Below are 24,589 nucleotides of genomic sequence, written 5' to 3'. Positions count from 1 at the left end.
GAACTTGGAATATTCGACCATACACTTGGTCACTTCGTTTCAAACCCGCAAGCACCAAACTTCCAGGATAACTTCCATTGTCGACTTTCTCACCAATGCACCTCGTTCATTACAACACTGCCCAAATCTGAGTCAAACCACCCTATTGATCTTCCATAACAAATCAACATCTCTAAAAACACAACTCGAATCGCTTGAAATTTCATGAGACACCCCGTCTTGCGCTCGCGTCATCAAACTCGAAACACTCATCCAGAAACTGCATCAACTTTAAAAAATCGCATCTGAAAATCCAACGGTCCGATCATCCTCGAATTTGTACCACATGTAGAACCATGTGTCTATTACCAACAACTCAAAACTTAAGTCGATATAACGGTTAACGAACACGCTATGAATTTGATACCCCAACTGCTCGTGAAACCTTTGAATTTGATAGCTCAATCGATCATTTGCATGGGATAGCGAGGAATGTGAACTCAGATCCGTCACCCAAATCTACTGAAAATCTCTCTGCAACGAAACCGTCGACCTGACATCTGACTCCGTAACCCTTCGTAAAAAAATCACCATCACAACGAAACCGTGTGCACCGTTACATCATAAACCTCCAGAATTGGACAAACCCTGGTGTGATCAATCTCCATGGATACATAGACATACCTCAAGATTAACGCGAACAACTTAATCACCTGGTCTCGGTACATGTTGCAAGACAAATCCTTAAGCACGTCATTTTAATGACCCGATGATATATCCCTAATCATCAACTTTATCAAAAATCTTGCTTTCAATTCGCCATCGTGCCTAATCTTCAAACCTGGCTCTGATACCACTTGTTAAGAGTTCGTGAGGACCCTAACCAAGAAACATGACCTTCAACGATCATAAACCCACTACGACAAACGAATAATTAAAACATAACAATAAAATAAAGATAAACGAAACGAGATTTAACGTGGTTATATCCAACTCTAAAACATGGAGAAAGGTTTAATTCACGGGTGTAAACCAGTAATTTAACTATTAATTTTCATGCATATAGGCTAGAGGTACATGAGATATATTTATAGTGCTATACTAAGATGAATACAAACGCAATACGAAGTGCTAATCCAAATCTAATTCTGGTCGGACATCCATCACGGTCTTGATGGAAGCCATTGCGGTCTCGATGGCACGCATATGCCATGAATCCTTGTTTTAGTCGACTTCTCGTTTAATTCCTTCGATGGCACGCATATGCCATGAATCCTTGTTTTAGTCGACTTCTCGTTTAATTCCTTGTTTATTGAACTTCGCACTCTAACACATTTTTGTCACAGATAACTTTATACTAGTAAAGTACATATATAATTTCGTGATAACAAATTATATTGTTTAAGATGCGTTGAATGTGTTAATGACACTAGCGTTCATGTTTTCATGTTTGCTCATAAATTCTTAAGAAAGAAATTTAAGATAATGATGGTAACAATTAATTGTAAACCCCGTGTTTTAATAAACCCACCGTGTGATTAAATTACTCAGAATGATGCCAAAACGAGGGACATACTTTAACTTTTTAGGCATTTTAAAATTCAGTATACGGATGAAACAATGCATGTATAGCACTAGTACATATCAATATCGTACATAACCATGATTTACCAGGGTGGCGCTGGAGCTTTATGCCTCCGTTTAAGAAGGAAAAAAAAACAATTATTGCAATATATATTAAGTTGTGAGTAGCTTATAATCTCATATAGTTAACGCTACAAATAGTGAAATAAATTTAGTGAAATAAACCACACGATATTGAGAAACAGTAAGCTCTAAAATAAGAGAAAACGAAATAATAGAAGAGCAATGAGGGTGACGACAACGTCAATCAAAGTGTCTTCAAAGAGAACTTATTAGAACGTTAACATGGTGTTAACATGGTGTTCGAGGAGACCAGGGTTCGAGTCTCGGGGGGGGGGGGATTTTCGTGAATTAACTTCGTGAGCTAACCACTAACATTGCCTTTCAAAAAAAAAAAAAAAAAAAAAAAAAAAAAAAAAAAATTAGAACGTTAAACTACAAATAGGCTATATACTTACAATTTTGTTCAATTGTAGGCTATATATCTCAAAAAAAAAAAAAAAAAAAAAAAAAAAAAAAAAAAAACTCTCACTGTCTGCTATATATTTTCAAAGATTGTACCAATATAAACTATTAGACCAATTTTAACGCGGCGTCAGAAGGGTTCCGTCAGACATGTTGGCGACGGGTGACGCCCCCTGACGCCCCTAGTGGGGCGTCACCGGGGACGCGAACGGGGCGTTAGTCAACTTTCTCACGGAAAAAAAAGGCGTCAAGGTTTCTGATTGGTCCACGCATTTTAATGATTTTAATTTTGTTTTTGTATTTTTTTATTTATTTAAATTATTTATATTCTTTTCTATATAAACACATCAAAACCCATCATTTTTAACCCATCAAACTCAATATTTTCTCTCATTTTAACACTTTCATTCAAATATTTTTTTTTTGTTTTTGTTTTTTTATTTATTTAAATTATTTATTTTCTTTTATATATAACCCATCAAAACCTATTATTTTTAACACATCAAACTCAATTTTTTCTCTCATTTTAACACTTTCATTCAAATGATTTTTGTTTTGTTTTGTTTTGTTTTGTTTTTTTTATTTGAATTATTTATATTCTTCTCTATATAAACCCATCAAAACCTATCATTTTTAACACATCAAACTCAATAATTTATGTAAAGGTTGAATTTTATGTAATGGTTAAAATTTATGTAATGGTTAATTTTTATATGTTTTTAATTATATGTAATATAATTTATATGCATAATAAAATAAAAAAGAAAAAGAAAAAATAAAACTGGTGGGACCTATTTGACACTGGAGGGGCGTCAGGGTTATTTTGGTGTCAAATGGTGACACTGCCACGTCACAGGCAGATTGCACTTTTTGGCCAAAAAGTAGACAATCTGCCTGTGACGTCACAGGCAGGGTTATTCATGGTCTTATACTTTTTTTACCTGCAACCAAAATAATTGATGACGTGGCATATGTTGGCACTAAGTTGTCATGACACATTCGATTGGTGGATTTTTTTTTTTTAATGTTGATATCTATTTCCATATCAATTTTTATTCTTTATTCCATGTCATTTTTTAAAGTTATTTTTTGTATTATTTGTAAACATCATCATCATCATCATCATCATCATCATCATCATCATCATCATCATCATCATCCAATTGTTTCCTAATTGCAAAAGAATTAAAAGGGACTACTACTAAAAAAAGGAAACAATTCGGATCCGTAAACATCATCATCTTCGGTTTTTAAGATCTACTACAAATGTGTTTTGCATCTGGTTCATCGATTGTTCATATCAACATTGTATCATCATCATTTGTATCAACAGTTTCGTGGGTCAAGCATATATGGTTCATCATCATCATCATCAATTCATCTTTGGTTCATCATCATCGTCATCATCGATCCATTTCTAATCTCTTGTGCATCTAATTGATTCTTCTTCATCATCATCATCATTAGATATGATTTTTTTAGGGTTTTTGTGTTTAGGGAAAAACAAGTTGCAATTGTTATCTATTATTATGTCATCTTCGATTGTTCATATCATCAACATCATCGTATCATCTCTGGTTCATCATCACCACCGCCTAATTTCCCGGTCAAAATAGCCTTCGATTTACCGACGAAACAAGCTTTCAATTTTCGGTTTTCCGACGTAACAAGTTGTTGCAGAAAAACCCTCACGGGTTTTCGACGACTGTCAATGTGTATTGTTCATATCATCTTCGATTTTCAATTTTCTGTTTCAAGAACCTTCCACTTTCATTTTATTTCATTGTGTTGTGTTGAACTGTTAATGTATATATTGTGTATTTTTTATATCATTTAGGTTGTATTTGGTTTCAATTTATATGCGTAGAGTGTCAAAAAGAAGGGGTTTTGATTAAACATGAATGAAAGATTGCAAAAAGAAAGGGTTTCGTGCAAGTGATTGATAAACAAAAAAGAAAAAGCCACATAAATTCCATGTCATATTTGAAAAGAAAAACAAAAAATTTCACATAATCATTTTAAACTGTTTAATCGGTAGCAAGTCATTTTTATTGACATGAGTACACTTTTTGAAAGTATATAACTGACACTGAGAGTTTTTTTGGGTATATAGCCTACTATAGGACAAAAGTGTAAAGCCATTATTATATGACAAACGCGAGGAGTCAAAATAGTATTCAGAACGGTGTTTTTATATATCAAAGAGTTATTAGGCCACCCCTTATCATGGCTAAACTATTCATTCTCTTAATCTGCTATAACTAAACTATAAAATCTTATAACTAAACACTGCCTATCGTGGCTAAAACATTTCCTCTTAACTGTCACGTCATTAATTAATATTCTTTATATTTATTTAAACTAACACAAAAATCTTAAAAATTATACATATAATCACATTTTTTTAAACAACACTTTTATAAATATAAATACGGTTATATTTTTTTTTAAAAGGACAAATAAAGAAAATATAAAAATTATTTATACTTAGTAATTAATACGCTTATACTAATGGTAATGTTACTCACCGTACCAAGTGTGTTTGGCATATAGCCATTTGGAAAATAATTCACCAAATGTCTATTTGAAACATTCACTTTTTAGCAAATGGGACCCATTTTCACTATAAAGCTCTCACCAAATCCATTATGAATACCGGTAAGTAAGGCGGGTAACTAACCCGTGCCTATGATCCATTACGGGTAACTACGGGTAACTTGCGGGTAATGACGGAAAATGAAAGGGATTGGTCTTATTGTTACTTTTTAATATCTTATTTCTATTTTCATATCTATAAAAGAAAGAAAAGAAGAATCAAAAGCTTCTCCCTTTCGACACTACTAGGAGAACCCATCAGAAAGTGGGTGTGACAAAGAAAAGGGTTTCTGATGGATTTTTTACACGTGACATATTTAACTCCGTCCTCTACAATCTCTTCCAGAGTTTTTGTTTAAAAAGAAAAAAAACATAAGCAGATAGAATTAAAAAAAATTTGGTGCTCCCGAGTTTTTTAGGAAAAGAAGGGAAAGAAAAGGATTATTGTGTGTAATTCATTAATTCATTTAATTCGTGTTTTGATCTTTGATTTGTGACGTATTAGAATGTATATATCAATGTATATGTATATGTATATGTATATGAATATGTTGTATATTGCGAAAATGAATATGAGCAATAGCATATTATAGATGAGGATGAATGTAGTATAAATGTATGAAGATCAGGAGTTGTTAGGTCGATCAATACTCTTAGCCAAAATTCATAGGTTGAAAGTTGGTTACAAGGAGGTTGTTACAATGGTAAGAGAGTGGTTACATTTGTATGTATCTAAGGTTTAGAAGTAGGTGTAAGTGTGTGAGAAAGAGTTTTGTAAACTATGAGATGATGGTGTATTTATACCTCATACACCACCTTATTACAATTACTTAACAACTACAATGCACATCACATATTTTGAACTTAACATTCTTCTCCTTGATGTGCTTTGTGGTTGATCATTTTTGTAGTCTTGAACTCTTTGAATTCTTGAACTCTCCCCCTTGGAATAGCTGTAGTTGTTGACTTGAAATGGATAATCTTCTTCTTTTGAAAAATTGTTCGTTGTCGGATATTGAAGTTTGAAAATGAATGAAAGAACTGTTAGGAAGCGAGGATCGCCTGGACGTTGGAAGATACAAATTTGAGAGAAAAACAACTCTATTACTCACAAGAATAGATTTACAGAGTATTACAAAACTCTTACAAAAAAAACTCTCAAACTCACACACACTCTCTAGGTTGTGATTACACTTCTCTGAGTGATTTGAGATGATTTACAACTGAGGTTTGCACCTCTATTTATAGTAAAAATTCTATGGCGGTGGAATGGTGTGAACGAGGAAGGTGGGCGGCCGTCATCGTATTCAACTTTGCTACTCCCGTATGAGTTGTTCAAAGCTGCCTTCTTTGAATATCTAGAAACAAATCTTGATTATGGCATCTAGAAGGTAAAGCTGGAATATGGCTGGAAACCATCAATTCTCCCCCTTCAGCCGAATCCACGAACATTCCAGTTATGTCTCTGCATAACTCCAACTTCTCTCGAGTCACCACCTTTGTTAACATATCCGCAGGATTCTCCTTTGTATGGATCTTCACTAGTCTCAACAGTTGTCGATCAATTACCTCGCGTATCCAATGATAGCGAATATCAATATGTTTTGTACAGGAATGGTACATGGAGTTCTTGCTCAAATCTAGAGCACTCTGACTGTCACAATGTACCTTGTACTCCTTTTGCTTGATTCCAAATTCTTGGAGATAACGCTTTAACCACAACATTTCTTTTCCAGCTTCTGCGGCAGCAATATACTCTGCTTCAGTTGTGGATAATGCAACACACTTTTGTAGTCTTGACTGCCATGAAACAGCTCCTCCGGCAAAAGTGTAAATGAATCCTGAAGTAGATTTCCTACTATCAGGATCTCCGGCCATATCCGCATCTGTATAGCCTTCCAAGATTGGATCAGCTCCCTCGTAACAAAGACATAGATTCGTTGTACCATTAAGATATCTGAGAATCCATTTTACCGCATTCCAATGCTCTTTCCCGGGGTTCGAGAGAAAACGACTCACTGTTCCCACTGCATGAGCAATATCGGGCCTCGTACACACCATTGCATACATCAAACTTCCAACCGCTGAAGAATATGGTACTAACGACATCTCCCCGATCTCTTCCTTGGATGAGGGACAAGAACTCTTGCTTAACTTGAAATGGTTGGCTAATGGAATGCTAACAGGTTTGGCATTGTTCATATGGAAACGTGAAAGCACTCGTTCAATATACTTCTCCTGAGATAGCCATAACCTTTTATTCTTCCTGTCTCGGGTTATCTGCATTCCCAAAATCTGTTGAGCCTGTCTTAAGTCTTTCATGTCAAAAGACTTCGAGAGTTCCTTCTTCAGCTGGTTGATCTTCGTTGCGTCTTTCCCTACGATCAAAATATCGTCTACATATAGTGGAAGAGCAACGAAATCTCCTTCAGAAAACTTCTGAATGTAGACACACTCATCTGCTGCAGTTTTCTTGTACCCGTGACTCACCATGCACAAGTCAAACTTCTTGTACCACTGCCTTCAAACCATATAAACTTTTCTTCAGCTTGCATATGAGGTTATCTCCTGAAACCTCAAAACCTTCCGGCTGCTCCATGTAAATTTCTTCATGTAAATCTCCATGAAGAAAAGCTGTCTTTACATCCATCTGTTCAAGCTCCAAGTTCATACTTGCGACCAATCTAAGTATGACTCTAATTGAAGTCATCTTGACTACTGGTGAAAATATCTCGTCAAAATCAATCCCTTTCTTCTGTTGGAATCCTTTGACTACAAGCCGTGCTTTGTATTTCACCACTTTTCCACTACCATCTTTTTTCAGCTTGAACACCCATTTATTTTTCAGTGCCTTCTTCCCTTGTGGAAGTTCTACGATCTCATAAGTCTGATTTTTCTGCAGAGAATCCATCTCATCCTGCATTGCGAGCAACCATTTTTCTTTGTCCTTATGAGATACTGCTTCATGAAAACTCTCTGGTTCTCTATCTTCAGTAAGTAGAAGGTACTCGGATTCTGGATATCTACTCGATGGAATCCGACCTCATTCAGATCTACGAACTTCTGGAACATTCTGAGGAGATCCACCATCATCTTGACCTTGTGATGGTGTTGGAACGTCTGGCAGATGGGGTTGTGGCTCCCCCTGATCAGCACCGTCATTTTCTCCATAATCTTCTACTTCTGGCATTTCTTCTTGCACTGAATATTCATTTCTCATGAATGAATCTATTGTTGCTTCTGGCACCTGAGCAGCAACATTTGTCTTCTGAGATATTGTGGGCTTTTCAATATCTTCTATTGTCTGGCTTTCATGGAACACCACGTCCCTACTTCTGATCACCTTTTTCTCCTTTGGATCCCATAATCTGTATCCAAATTCTTCATCTCCATAGCCTATGAATATGCATGGAGTGGTCCTTGCATCCAGCTTCTGCCTGAGCTCCTTGGATACATGTGCGTACGCCAAACATCCAAATACTCTTAAGTGAGAGTATGATGGGTCCTTTCCAGACCAAAGTTTCTCCGGAACTTCAAAATTCAGTGGTACTGATGGAGATCGGTTGATCAAGTAACATGCGGCTCTGACTGCTTCTCCTCATAATGGCTTTGGTAGCTTAGCCATACTGAGCATGCTCCGAACACATTCCATGATTGTTCGATTCATTCTTTCTGCTATACCATTGTGTTGAGGGATACGTGGGACCGTCTTCTCATGCCGGATGCCATATGATCTGCAATACGCATCGAACTGCCTGGAAGAGTATTCACCTCCATTGTCGGATCGAAGACACTTTAACTTCTTTCATGTCTCACGTTCTACCATGACATGGAACTGTTTGAAGTAATCCAACACCTGGTCCTTCATCCGCAAGAAATATACCCACATCTTTCGAGAAGCATCATCGATAAACGTCAGAAAGTATCGGTTGCCGCCAATTGATTCAACCTCTAAGGGACCGCAAACATCAGAGTGCACCAGACTGAGTAACTCTGATTTTCTCGTTGAAGAGGAATTAAACGAGACTCTATGCTGCTTACCAAACAGACAATGATTGAAAGGATCTAGTGCAGCGTCCTTGTCTACATTGATAAGCTCCTTCTTTATTAGGGTAGACAATCCTTTCTCACTCATGTGACCGAGTCTCTGGTGCCATAAATTTTGTGAAGCCTCCTTTTCTGCAACATTAATACTGTCTGTGCAGATCTTCACATGAGTTTTGTATAGTGTGCCACAAATGTGTCCTCGAGCGACTATCATAGCGCCTCTTGACAATTTCCATGTGCCTTTACTGAAATGACTATCATAGCCCTGTTTGTCGAGAGCTACTCCGGAAAGTAAATTCGGCCGAAGATCTGGCACATGGCGGACATCCTTCAAAGTGATTGTGCTCCCAGAACTTGTCTTTATCTTGACATCACCAATTCTGACAATCTCAGCTGAACTGGAATTTCCCATCTTCACAGCTCCAAAGTCTCCGGCTTTGTATGTTGTGAAGTATTCCTTGTATGGAGTCACGTGGTAGGAAGTTGCAGTATCTACCACCCATTCTGTATCTTCTTGTGAGACGTGAAGGCATGTCTCATCATGGGTTGGACAATAAGCTACATCACCTGTGATAGCAACTAATGTTTTTCCACCCTTATTCTTCGGTTGTGAACTGCTTTGACCTTGTTCCTCTTTCAATCTATAGCAGTTCTTCTTCATATGTCCCTCTAATCCACAATGATGGCATTTATATATTGGTTTTCTGCTATCAGCTGACCTGCCCCTGCTCTTGCTTCTGCCTCTCCATTTATTTTTGCTACTCATTCGCTGTCTTCCCCGATTCTCTGTGACAAAGGCATGGGTATGATCTGTGCCCATGTCTTTTCTCCTTGCTTCTTCACTGAATAGGGCATCCTTGACCATTGATATGGTAAGTTTGCCATTCGGGGCTGAGTTGCTGAGTGTTACTACCAGCGTTTCCCAACTATCGGGAAGGGAACTAAGTAGCAGTAGCGCCTGAACTTCATCGCCAAGCGGCATCTCTACAGACGATAACTGGTTGACTAAGCTCTGGAACTCACTGGTATGCTCGGCAACTGAAGTTCCACTTTTGAGCTTCATGTTGACTAAACGCCTCATCAGCAGGGCTTTATTCCGAGCAGTCTTGGCCTGGTACATGTCCTCCAACTTTTTCCAGAGGGCATATGCATCTGTCTCTTGTGCAACATGGTGGAAGACACTATGATCAATCCATTGACGAATCTGACCAATAGTTTTTCGGTTTGATTTCTTCCACTCTTTCTCTTTGGCAGAATCAGGGTTTATACCCTTCAATTCAATAGGATCGAACAAATCGTTACAGCTGAGGAGATCTTCCATCCGAGGTTTCCACAGCGTGTTGTTTGTTGCTGTGAGCATAATCATAGCTCCGGAAGATGATGTTGACTCTTCTGTGGACATTATCACCTTAAAAATAATTTTTCAACACAAACGGGGTTGAATTGTAGAAAACAGAGATCACCGTTACGTCCGGAACGGTTGAAAATGGTGGAATAGACACTTCGCGGCTTAAATTCCACTTATGGGGCAAAATTATAATTTTCTAAACTTTCAGGGACCAAAAATGAATTTCTGAAAATTTCAGGGACCAAATTGTAAAATTTCAGAATTGCTACATTACTACTACAGTACTGCTACGGGAACTTGCTACAGTGCCGCCAGCTGCTACAGTGAATTGCTACAGGACTGCTACAGTGAATTGCTACATGACTGCTACAGTGATCGTCTTCTCCGGCGAAAATTCCGGCACTGGGCGTCTTCTCCGGCGAGATTCCGGCGAGTTGACCAAACTTTGACCGCGTTTTCTGGGCTCGTTATAACTCCGTTTAAGTCGCCGTTTTTTGCGTTGGACTCGGTTCGACGAGACGAATCCAATGGTACACTCAAAATTAAATTTTGAGAAAACTTCAGAAGACCCAAAAACTCAACCAACGTCTCTAACCAAGCTCTGATACCACTTGTTAGGAAGCGAGGATCGCCTGGACGTTGGGAGATACAAATTTGAGAGAAAAACAACTCTATTACTCACAAGAATAGATTTACAGAGTATTACAAAACTCTTACAAAAAAAACTCTCAAACTCACACACACTCTCTAGGTTGTGATTACACTTCTCTGAGTGATTTGGGATGATTTACAACTGAGGTTTGCACCTCTATTTATAGTAAAAATTCTATGGCGGTGGAATGGTGTGAACGAGGAAGGTGGGCGGCCGTCATCGTATTCAACTTTGCTACTCCCGTATGAGTTGTTCAAAGCTGCCTTCTTTGAATATCTAGAAACAAATCTTGATTACGGCATCTAGAAGGTGAAGCTGGAATATGGCTGGAAACCATCAAGAACTTGTTTGATTATTTTCTTTAACTCCTCCTTGAACGTTGAATCATGTCGCTCCCCTTCTTCGAACATAGGAAGTTAGCTAGGAGAGTTGTTCTTTTGAAAACTTTAGTGCATAAGCTTAGTATGCATCTTGATTAGTTTTGTTGAAGCTTATCTTGTTTAGATATCTCATGATGAATATGTGCAATAGATACATCATGTAATATATGTTGATAAAAAAATTACAACCTTTAGGACCGAGGGATACACTAAAATGTGTATATGCCATTTTGTAATCAAATCTATTTGAAATCGATTTTGGCGTACCATTTGTAGGCACAGTCGATTTGATTGATTGGCATTGAATTATATCGAGGTATGATACACTTTATTAATTGGCTTCTTTGAACTTTGTTACTTTTGTTTATGAGCAAACCATGTGTACTCATCGACACCATTGTTGGTTTTGAAATTTGTGTGGTTGTAACATCTAACTCATGTTGCAAATAAGATATGCGTTTTTCAAAATCATGAGTTAATGTTGGGTTAAGAGTTTGAACATGATCAAAAACAGTGTGAAGTTGTAGAATGCTCTTGGAATTAAGCTCACGTTCGGACTTGAGATAACCATTTTCCGTTGAAAGCATTTGTTTTTCAGCAACCTACAAATGAAGATCCTGAATGATGTGATCGGAACTCTCAGCTTTTTCGTCACAAGTCTTTGCTTGAATCTATAAGTCAGTTTGAAGAGTATCCACTCTTCTTTGTAACTTTTCATTCTTTGATTTTTTGTATGAAAGAAGTGAATTCAATTCTTTGATTTGAGCTTGCAACTTGTAAATGTCTGCAGTAGATTTCTTTTGAACTCCCAGTTCACTTTCTAATGTACAAATTTGCTCTTTCAGTTCCAAATTGTCCGATGCTTTCTTTAAATCGAAAGACCGTTCTTTCGTCAATTGAGACCGTTGATGTAATTTATTTTGTATAAAAATACAATTGGAACGTTTACTTCTATTGTGGCACGAACAACTATATTGGTAAGGAATAGATACATTTGAGGGACACGACGCTTCCTCTAAAGTTATTAACAAAGCTATAGACTCAAGAATTGTAGCTTGCTCATAAACAATAAGTGCACACGATTATGGAGTGTTGTAACAATATGAACATCTCTTGTCTCGAGGGTTGAATCATTCAATAAAATCTAGTTTGAGATGGTATAACGACTCATCGTTTGAAGTTGTTGTGGAAAAAAACGTGTTCGTTTAATACCTTGTTTTGAGAAATGGAAATTGAAATTCTTTAAGAAATAATTAATCCCAAATGTACGCGAACTTCTGAAAATTTCATTAGAAATCTTAACGAGAATCGTTAAATTTCATTGATTCGATAATCCCTTCCATTAGAGAGTTAACTCAGAAATGTTTACTTTTAAATGAAATGGAGCGGCAGATAATTGGGCTTAGGTAATTAGCTTTGTCGATTCTAGACTGCTACAGTACCTGAACTTAATACTTAAAAAGAATAAAACTGTGGATCCCTCGATTCAAACTCAAGACCTATTGAATTCTGAACCAACTCACATACCACTCAACCACTTACGACAATTCTGAAATTTGTACTCACTTTTAATACTTTTTACTTTCTTTTTCAGCCTTCGTCTTCCCCAAAATAATAAACAAAGAACTGTAAATTCTGAAACTTTGAATTTTGAAACATAAACGTGAATGAGTATATGTCTAATTGTGTGTGAGTCCTCAGTCATGCATATATATCGAATGAAATTCAATGTCAATCGTGTGTGAAACAGATTTCAAACGCGCGATTGTGATTCAACTTGAACCCAAAACATGTGAGACTTGATTTCCAACGTACAATTTAAAAATTGAACATGCTCAGTCGTGTGTGTGGGTAAATGAATGATTTCAGTCATGCGTGTTAATTTATAACAGAATTTCACAATCAAATACATTTTTTCGACGAAATATTCTGGTCAAAATTCCGGCAACATGTGATTTTGATATTCCGACTGAATTCAAAACAAATAATCATTCAAACTTCTTACTGCACCTTTCTAGAACCCGTTTAAATCAATTCTAAGCCTAAAAAACTTGCTCAAATTCCAGAAACTTTCGAAATCAATGAATGGCGCCATTGTTGAAGTTCAAAATTTAAATTATGAAATACTACTTTTCAGTCGATGATCCTCACATGAAAGTTGTTTAAAATCACTCAAATAACACTCTTTAATCGGTTCTTAGGCATGAAATTAGACAACTTATCCGAATTGAATTTTTGAGTTTTCATGCACAAAACTTTAACTCTGGATCTAAGAATTTCTGGATGTTATCAATCTGATAATAAATCCTTAGATAGCTTAAACGATGTATAACGATCATTAAACATCAGTCACTTTGATATGTGATTATGTAGATTGTTTAATAGCTTGAATCGGTTTGACTTTTTACACAAAGCCAAACTATGGTCAACAACTGCACCAAACTGTGATGAACATCTGCACCAAACTCGAATCAAATACGAATTCCGAGCTTCTTGATCGTTCAATGGTTGCTGATTATGCTTTGATATGACATTTAATTCATTAATTTGTTCAATTCGTGTTTTGATCTTTGATTTGTGATGTATTGGAATGGAATGTATATATATATATATATATATATATATATATATATATATATATATATATATATATATATATATATATATATATATATATATATATATATAGTGGTAGGATCAAGAGGGAAGTAACCAATCGGGGGGAAGCGGGGGGAAGCAAAAACTTTTTTTTTCGTTTTTTGAAAAAACTTTGTTCACGAACATTATAGATGAGATGAAAATAAGAACATTTAGTAGAGACACTTTGTGATAAATGTTTTTATCTTGGCGGGAAAACGCTCGAAGAAGTAATATATAACAATTATCGTGTTTTTTGAGCGTATGTTGAGGTTTTAGCTATTGGGGTTTAGATATTAGATTTTAGATATTAGGGTTTATAGGGTTTAGATATTAGGGTTTAAAAATTTAGGGTTTAGGGTTTAGATTTAGGGTTTAGATTTAAGATTTAGATTGAGTTTTTAACACGAACGGTTTAGAGTTTAGGATTTAGGGTTTAGGACCCTAAACCCTAAACTCTAAATCGGGCAAAATTTTACTTCACAAAATATGAAGAAAACAAAACGTTCATATTCTTCACGAACAATATTATCTTGAATGTTATTTTTTTCGATCGTTTTCCCGCCTAAATAATAATATTCATCACGAAGTGTCTCTTCTAAATGTTCATATTTTCGTGTGATCTTGATGCCGGAAAAAAAATTCCATAAAAAACGAAAAAAAAAATTTGCTTCCCCCCGATTGGTTACTTACCTATTGATCCTGCCCATATATATATATATATATATATATATATATATATATATATATATATATATATATATATATATATATATATATATATATATATATATATATATATATATATATATATATTGTGATGATGAGTATGAGCAATGGCAGATTAGAGCAACTTTTTTAATAGTTGTTTTTTATATGATTTACAGAAATAGTACTTGAAATAAAAATATTATAAACAAAGTATAACCGGCATTTCTAATGCCGGTTCAACCGTTGTCACCAAAAACCGACATTTGGAATGTCGGCTTGCATACATCGCCCACAATTATTTTACATAAATTAAAATAATAAATAAAATATTACATAATTTATAACCCTAGAAAGTTAAATATATTACACAAGCGGTTTCTTAGTCAAAATCCGTATAATAACGCTCATTAGCATCAAAAAAGACTCAACGAGTTCATCTTCTCCATTTTGGCATTTTCGGCGATGTAACGCCAACCCAAAATTTCTTCATCTTCTAAAACTAAATAAAGAGAAATTCGATTTGAACACAAATCGACGAGTTATTTTATACTGTACCATTGTTCGTCGACCGTACAATTGTTCGTTGACCGTACAATTGTTCATTTGATACAAAGGTAAGTAGCGGACAATTCCGGAATACAGTCATAATACAAAATGTTAGTGTGTTCAAATGGTGTTTTTTTTCCTTTCAAAATTGCTAACAACTCATGTAAACCAAAGTCGCGAAAGTCAATGTCTTCGAACAAAGCTTTCGAATCATACTTATAATCGTAAACTTTATTTTCATTACGAAATTCACTTCTGTAATACACGTTAAATGGGACAATGATCGGTTAAAGTATTCATTTATGAGTGAGTGAAGTTTATGAAAATTTAATCAAAACTTGCTCATTTTTTTTGCAGTTCAGTACAAATCGGCATTTCAAATGCCGGCTTCATAAATTTGTCAGAGAAGCAATGAAGCTGGCATTTCAAATGATGGTTTACGGCACGGGTGGCAGAAAAGTAGGTCAAGGGTTGACAAGTGGTGTCATCTAGGCACAAGCCGACATTTCAAATGCCGGTATTGAGTGACAAGGGTCGAACCGGCATTAGGAATGCCAATTATCCTATGTTTATCAATTTATTCGAATACTATTTCTATAAATCATATATAAAAGACTACTATTTCAAAATAATTTCAAATAGTGATAGGATGAATGTAGTATGAATGTATTAAAATCCGGAACTATTTAGATCATTACTCTTTACCAAAGTTCATAGGTTGAAAGTTGGTTACAAGGAGGTTATTACAAAGGTGAGATTATTAGTTACATGTGTGTATCTAAGATGTAGAAATAGGCTTAATTTTGTGAAAATAGTTTTGTAAACTACGCTAGGATGGTTTATCTATTCCTCATACACTACCTTGTTACAATTACTTAACAACTACACTGCATATCACATATTTCAAACTTAAAATTGTGACTAATTAATTTTCTCTGCTACATTTCTTTCCATATTAAAATTTTTTGAATATCTTATTTTCTTTGCTATTCTCTTCACTTCATTTCTTCATTAGTAAACTTGGAACAGAGTGCAAGTCAAATTACAAAAACCAATAGCTCAATAAAATGGTTGATCCAAAATATTGTCTGTGGTAACAAAAACCTACGAGTAGGAGCATATTCTACTAAGATGTATGACACGTAATTAACTCGTTAAATACTATCTATACCAGTTTTAGTATCTATTTTCATGCATTTATTAATCAGATTTATCAGCTTAATTTAATCTCGTTTTTAGCCTTAACCCTGCAATATATATAAAATCTTCAATACGTTAGATTTTCCGCCTCTGGGCTGGAGCATGTCGCCGATTATATCACGATGAATAGTCACACTCATATGTGGATATTCCTAAAGAATATTATCTAAAAAATTAGTAAAAATATCATAGTTCGAGTAATATTCTAGTGTCAACACACTCTCATCATCTTATGCTCCCCTGGGCTCCAGCTCATTGAGATTCTATTTGGATGTCAACCAGCTGGACTTGTGGGAGTGCCCATCATACCTCCAAATCCAAAATTTTCAAATGATGATAACCATCATCTCATTCGTGTATTATCTCAAACGTGACTAAAAGCAGCTATTGGGGAGCAAAGTTATATTGAAAAAGTTGAAAAATATATCAAACTTTCTAATTCTTAAAACCCCCTCAATACTCTATTACGCGATCTCAAGTGGATATATAGCGAAAGTCTTATAAATGTAGTCGTGGACAAGAGTTTACATTCATCATATCAGGGTTGCAAGCCAGATGAAGAGTACCTAGTCCAGTACACCTCTGGTGCAACCGGGATCCCAAAGCCTGTCTTGATGACTGCAGGATCAGCTGCTCATAACGTCCGACTAGCTAGAAAATCCTACGATCTTAACCCAAATAGTATCATAACGTCATGGCTACCCCAATACCATGATTGTGGGCTTATGTTTCTATTGTTAACTATTGTTTCAGGTGCCACTTGCGTGTTAACCTCACCAAACACATTCATCAATCGCCCCAGGATTTGGCTCGAGTTAATAACCACTTTCAAGGCGTCATGTACTTCGGTGCCTTCATTTACATTACCATTGCTCATAAAACGAGGTCAAGCTTTTGATAAAAAAATGCCTTCATATAAACCTAACTACACTGAAAAACTTGATAATCATAAATGAACCGATATACCATGAAGCCATTAAGCAGTTCGTGGAGGGGCTCAGTCCTTTTGGTCTGAACACCTCCTCAATCAACCCGTCCTATGGGCTAGCTGAGAATTGCACTTTCGTCTCCACATCATTGAGATCAAAAGTTCAAGGAACTAATTTTCCGATTCACAAGAAGCTAATACCTAGTGCACGACTCGATTACAATGAAGTGGGCAATGAAGAAGATCAAATAAACCTTGTGATCATCAATGAGGAAACAAACTAGCTACTAGAAGACGGCGTTGAGGGTGAAATATGTATTTCTTGTTCTGTAAGTAATGCCTCTGGTTAATTGAGCCACCCTTCTTTAACAAGAGAAGTCTTTCAAAGCCAATTAAAAGGAAGTTTCTGTGAGAATATACAAAACCAATTACAATTAAGAACACTTGATTAATCTTCTCAATCAAAACCACAATTATAAGATCCTTAATCGAACAAAATAACACACAAGAGATAACAAATCTCAAGATTACAGAAATCAAAACAATACACTAACAATTGTTCACAGAATATGAACAATAGACCTTAAAACAAGATTGCATCAATTGAGAAGAACAATGAGAGAATGAATCTGTAGAATGATAGAATATTGAACTGCTCAAACCCTAAACCGGGTTATATGTCATAAAATAACTTGGGCTCCAAGTAGACCTTCAACTTTTGATAAGTGCATTCAGACCCTTCAACTTGAATCCAGCTTTAATCTACTAAAAACATTGACAACTTTAGTCCCTCTCAATTCTCAGCATAACAAACAAAGTCCTGAAACTAACAACATTTTAAGTTAGAACAGATGTAACAATAATATCAAGGTAAGATTGTAATTTTAACACTCTCCCTCAATCTTATCCTTGAAACAATCTAATAATCCCAACTTATTTGATAAAACATTGTGTTGCAACTTAGATAATCCTTTTGTGAAAATATCTGCAACTTGACTTGGAGACTTAATTAACTCGGTTTCAATAATTCCAAACATACATTTTTCTCTTATAATATGAACATCTATTTCAAAATGCTTTGATCTTTCATGAAACACAGGATTTGCAGCAAGTAAAAGAGCTGAAGAATAATCACATTTTAACTTAACTGGCAAAAGGTTATTAAGTTCAAAATCAGATAAAATTTTCAAAACCCAAATAATTTCACAAGTAGTTGCAGCTAAGGCTCTATACTCAGATTCTGTGGAGGATTTAGAAACAGTAGGTTGTTTCTTACTTTTCCAAGATATAGGTGAACCATTAAGAAACAAACAGTAACCAGTTACAGACCTTCTATCATTCAAACACTTACCCCAATCAGCATCCGAGTATGCAATTAAAGAAGACAAACCTGGAGTTTTAGTAATGTGAATACCTTTTCCAGGTGCTCCTTTCAAATATCTTAAAACCCTAAATGCAGCCTTAACATGTGATTCTAAAGGAGCATGCATATATTGACTAAGTGTTTGAACAGAATAAGAGATGTCAGGTCTTGTATGAGTAAGATAAATGAGTTTACCAATCAATCTTTGATATTCAGTAACATTTGGTATTAACTCATCATTTTCAGAAGGTTCAGAAGCAAGCACAGAATTAATTTCAAGGGAAGTATCAATTGGTTTACATCCTAGAATACCAAAATCACTTAATAAATCAAGACAATATTTTCTTTGGGATAAACAGAAACCTTTATCAGTATCAACAACTTCTATACCCAAGAAATATTTCAATTTTCCTAAATCTTTTATCATGAACTTGGAATTTAAAAACTTTTTAACATTATTAATTTCATCATTATTATTACCAGTAATAATAATATCATCAACATATACAAGAAGAGCAATAAACACAGAATCTTTTGACAAGATATAAAGAGAGTAATCATTAAGACTCTGTTTAAAACCATACTCAAGAAGAGAAGTAGTCAACTTGGCATTCCACATCCTAGGAGCTTGTTTAAGACCATACAAAGACTTAGTCAATTTACAAACCCTAGTTTCATCTTTACTAAAGAAACCTTCAGGTAAAGTCATGTATACATCTTCAATTAAGTCACCATATAAGAAAGCATTATTAATATCTAATTGAAAACAAGACCAACCATTTTGAACTGACAAGTTAAGTAAGCATCTAATAGTAACCATTTTAGCAACAGGACTGAATGTATCATCAAAATCAATACCTTCTCTTTGACTATACCCCTTAGCAACAAGTCTAGCTTTATATCTTTGTATTTCCCCATTAGACTTGTACTTAATTTTATAAATCCATTTACAACCTATTGGTTTTCTACCAGCAGGTAACTCAGTTAAAATCCATGTGTTATTTCTGTTTAAAGCATTCATTTCATTATTCATAGCTTCTTGCCAGTTTCTATCTTCACAAGCTTCACTAAAAGTTTGAGGTTCTTCGAATTTTTCTAAGTTAGAAATAAAACACTTATAATCACCTTTCATATTTAAGTAACTACAATAATTAGATATAGGATATCTAATATTACTTCTAACAATACAATTATTATTAACCACATAATCATTGTATTTACTAGGAAAAAATTTAGCTCTTGTAGATTTTCTAACATTAGTTTCCCCCCATCATCAGTGTTACATTGAACATTACTTTGATCAGAATTAGAATTGCCCTCAGGGTTTGAATAAGATGAACTAGCATCTTGTGAGATAGAGGTATCAGATTCATCAAAACTTGAAGAATCATGACCACTGCTTCTATCCTCATCAGAATTATCTCCCCCTTCATCATTGGGACTTGAAGAACTTTTGGTTTTTTCAAAAAAAGAATCAAAAAAATTTAAATGAGTAACAGATTCAGTAGAGTCAGAAGTTTTAAGAACAGAATCATTTTTAAAAGGAAAAATTGTTTCATAAAATTTGACATCTCTAGAGAAAAGTATATTATTATTTTCCAAACTTAACAGCTTGTATCCTTTTTTCTCATTTGAATAACCAATCAAAACACATTTTTCAGATTTTTCAGAGAACTTGTCAGAATCATTCAAAATAACAGAAAAACACAAACATCCAAAAGTTCTTAAAAGAGAGAGATTAGGTTTAACATTATAAACCATTTCAAAAGGAGATTTTCCATGTAACACTGATGAAGGGAGCCTGTTAATTAAAAAAGTTGCAGTTAGAACACACTCAGACCAATATATAAGTGGTAAACCACTTTGAAATAACAAAGATCTAGCTACATTAAGTAAATGTCTATGTTTTCTTTCAACAATACCATTTTGTTGAGGAGTATAAGCACAAGAAGTTTGATGTGTAATACCATTGATTTTACAAAACAAATCCATTTTATGATTAACAAACTCAGTACCATTATCACTTCTAAAGACTTTTACACATTTACTAAACTAATTCTTAAGCATATTATAAAACAATTCCAGATTAACAAAGACATCTTCTTTAGTTTTGAGAAGATACAACCAGACAGCTCTAGAGTAGTCATCCACAATGGTAAGAAAATACTTGTATCCTTGTCTGCTTGTGACCCTATAAGGACCCCAAACATCAAGATGTACAAGATCACCAACAGAAACAGACTTATGGTCACTTAAGGGAAAAGGTTCCCTTGACTGCTTAGCCTTATGGCATATATCACAAACATCATTAACAGAACTAGGATTAACCCTAATCAGATCCTTTAGAATACTTAAGACTTGATTTGCAGGGTTTCCTAACCTATTATGCCATAAACTAGCAGATACATTGGAACAAACATTTATGTTATGATTATTACCTTGACTACAATTAAACAAGTAAAGTCCATTACTTTCATTACCAATCCCCACAATCTGCTTTAGACTCAAATCCTGAATATAGCAAAACTTTTCATCAAAACCAACAAACATGTTACAATCTTTTAGTAATTTACTAACAGAGAGTAAACTAACTTTATATTCTGGAATTACTAACACACCATATAAAATGATATTTTTAGACAGTTGTAAATTTCTAATTTTAGTGATTTTAGCACAAGTACCATTAGGATGACACACAGTTAAATTTAAATGAGAAACATCATAAGAATTAAAGATATTTTCAAAATCTCCAGTCATATGTTGAGTAGCTCCAGAATCAATAATCCACCCTTTAATAGGACTTGTTTTAAATACATTTGAAGATCTGAAAAAACTGTTGAAATTAGAATTAAAAAACACATTATAATTCTGAAAGGTACCTGCCATATTACTTTGACTATTTCCATTAATAGACTGATCCTTGATTAAATCTATAAGTTTATTAATTTGATCAGGTGAAAAAGGCATGGATGACACAGGTGACATCACATTAGAACTAGTCTGCACAGAATTATAATTGGAACCAGACTTGTTATTATTAAAATTTCCAGAATTTCCAGTGTTCCCAGGTCTTTTTACCCATCCAGGAGGATACCCATGAACTTCATAACACCTATCAATAGTATGGCCAATCCTTAAACACTTAGTACATTTCAGATTAGGATTAGGACCATTTCTAATTTTTTTCTTAAAGTCAAAGGTTTTACCCACAAGAAAAGCAGAATTTTGACCTTTACCAGAAATATTAGAAGAAGTAGATGTAGATGAACTTCTATGTGATTCTTCTCTAGATATTATAGCAAAAGCACTTTTAATATTAGGTAAAGGATCTCTACTTAAGATATTACTTCTTATTGAAGAATAAGAATCATTTAAGCCCATTAAAAACTGCATGAGTTTAATTAGGTCACTATGGCTTTTATATTCTTTATTAGCATTACAAGTACAAGAAGGTAACTTAGCCAAAGCATCAAATTGTTTCCACAAAGCATTAAGATTATGATAATAATCAGACACAGATGAACTACCCTGAGTTAAAGTATTAATTTTATGATGTAGATTAAAAGTAATTGATCCATCTATTTTATCATATGTTTCTTTAAGTTCCTCCCAAACAATTTGAGCAGATTGAGAAAACACTTGACCAGAATACAACTCATCAGAAATAGAATTTAAAATCCAAGATAAGACCACAGAATTACACCTATCCCATTGTCTCATTAACACCACATCAGAATCATGTTTAATACAAGTACCATCAATAAATTCAGTTTTATTCTTAGTCTGTAAAGCAAGAAGCATAGCCCTAGACCAAACATTATAGTTCTCTGTTCCCTTGAGTTTTAAGGATATTAGAGCAGTAGTACTTGTATCACTAGCATGCAAATAAAGTGGGTCTCCAAAATCAAGATCACTCACCTGAGTGATCTTGGAACCATCACCAGTTGAAATAACCATACTAAAAACAAATTAACAGAAAGAAACACAAAAATAAGTCACACAAACAAAAATAACCTGTAAGGATAAAGAAGCACAATATAACAAATGGTCAAGAATCAACCAAGTGCTTGATCAGGTTTTCATACGTTTCAAGAACGCAGATCAAGAGTTGGGCACTGGGATTCAGTCAACACAGGGTAAATAATAACAACATTAAAAAGAAGAGTTCAGATGTAACCAATCAATCACGAATGATTGATGATGCAGCGGAAGACAATAAGAAACAAGAAGAATGATGAACACCAGAAGACCAGACGAACATCACCAAACCCTAACCCTAATTTGAGAAAAATTAGGGTTTTCTGCAAAACCAGATGGATCGAAGAATTTATCACCCACACGAACACAGAGAAAACAACACAACACCAGAACGTCCTTCAATCTTTGAGCGAATGAAGAAACCCTAGAAAAAACCTTTGAAAATCAGATGAACAACCAGAAAAATAATCACCACGATCGGCCGTAAAGCTCTGATACCATGTGAGAATATACAAAACCAATCACAATTAAGAACACTTGATTAATCTTCTCAATCAAAACCACAATTATAAGATCCTTAATCGAACAAAATAACACACAAGAGATAACAAATCTCAAGATTACAGAAATCAAAACAATACACTAACAATTGTTCACAGAATATGAACAATAGACCTTAAAACAAGATTGCATCAATTGAGAAGAACAATGAGAGAATGAATCTGTAGAATGATAGAATATTGAACTGCTCAAACCCTAAACCGGGTTATATGTCATAAAATAACTTGGGCTCCAAGTAGACCTTCAACTTTTGATAAGTGCATTCAGACCCTTCAACTTGAATCCAGCTTTAATCTACTAAAAACATTGACAACTTTAGTCCCTCTCAATTCTCAGCATAACAAACAAAGTCCTGAAACTAACAACATTTTAAGTTAGAATAGATGTAACAATAATATCAAGGTAAGATTGTAATTTTAACAGTTTCACACATCAACACTTCATGCGAATAGGCGATCGAGGGATCATTAAAGGTAAAGAAAGATTCCTCTATGTCTTAGGCCGATGTACGGACATAATAAAACACCAAAATGGGTGTGAAACTCATGCTCATTATCTAGAAACTGTGGCATATGAATCGTGTCCAAGGTTTCTAAGGGGAGGGTGTATCGCAGCATTTGAGGTTCATGAGACTATGCCAATCATTGTTGCGGAGATGCAAAAAAAGTGATGAGAATGATGATAATTTATTGAGGAGAATATGTGAAGAAATAAGAGAATTTGTGATGAAAAAAAGAGGTTATTAAGGACTTAAGGTAGACAAGGTTGCAGTTGTGAAGAGTGGAAGTATACCCAAAGACGTCGGGGAAGATACAAAGATGGCTTGCTAAAGATAGATTCATGTGGGGCAAAATGGATGTGATGATGGACATGAAATTTGATAAAGAAGATGAAAAAAGTTTGAATACATCTTTGAAGAAAAAGCCAATGATATATCGAAGTGAAAGCAAAAAACTAGTGTTATATAGTAACTTATGATTGTGATTTATGAATAATAGTCACGTACGACTAGCTTTTTCATATATGATGATCGTGGGTATACATCTTGTATTCCCAATAATATAAGATCGATGGTAACGATATGTTAGTATTAATAAAACGATATGCTTCCTTGAGTTTAACGATTCTTTAACGGATTTTTGATTAAAAGCTCAAATTAATTAAAATGATACAGGATAACTAGCTACAGAGTACTCGCATGTTGTATGAACACAGTTAGTTTTAAACAAAGTTTCACTATATCTATATTTATATCCATATCCATATTCATGTTTACTTAATTTTAATTCGTTCATCCATATCGATATTCATATCCGATTAATCCATGATAGTCATCAGATAATTCATCGTTAGATATTTTTTATCAAGTTAATGGTATCAAAAATCATATCTTATTACAAAATTATATAATCAACTAAAAATAAGTCATAACGTAAAACTTAAATGTTCTAAATAACACACGTGACTGTCCATAGTCAACAAAGTATGAGAAGGTATTTATTTTGGGGATGTAATGAAGGTGAGTGTTGGAAGCGTGCCCAAAAGCAAAAGATTT

At 34.6% G+C, this 24,589-nt stretch overlaps 1 pseudogene; it reads left to right on the top strand.

Annotated features, from left to right (window-relative positions):
* Positions 1-5,297: 5,297 nt before the first annotated feature.
* On the top strand, positions 5,298-24,012 carry LOC139868175 (uncharacterized; annotated as a pseudogene).
* Positions 24,013-24,589: the final 577 nt, after the last annotated feature.

Source organism: Rutidosis leptorrhynchoides, chromosome 9, assembly GCF_046630445.1.
Source record: "Rutidosis leptorrhynchoides isolate AG116_Rl617_1_P2 chromosome 9, CSIRO_AGI_Rlap_v1, whole genome shotgun sequence".
Taxonomy (NCBI): Eukaryota; Viridiplantae; Streptophyta; class Magnoliopsida; order Asterales; family Asteraceae; genus Rutidosis; species Rutidosis leptorrhynchoides.
Note: the sequence above shows the minus strand (reverse complement) of the source record. Positions and strands in the feature narration are given on the sequence as shown.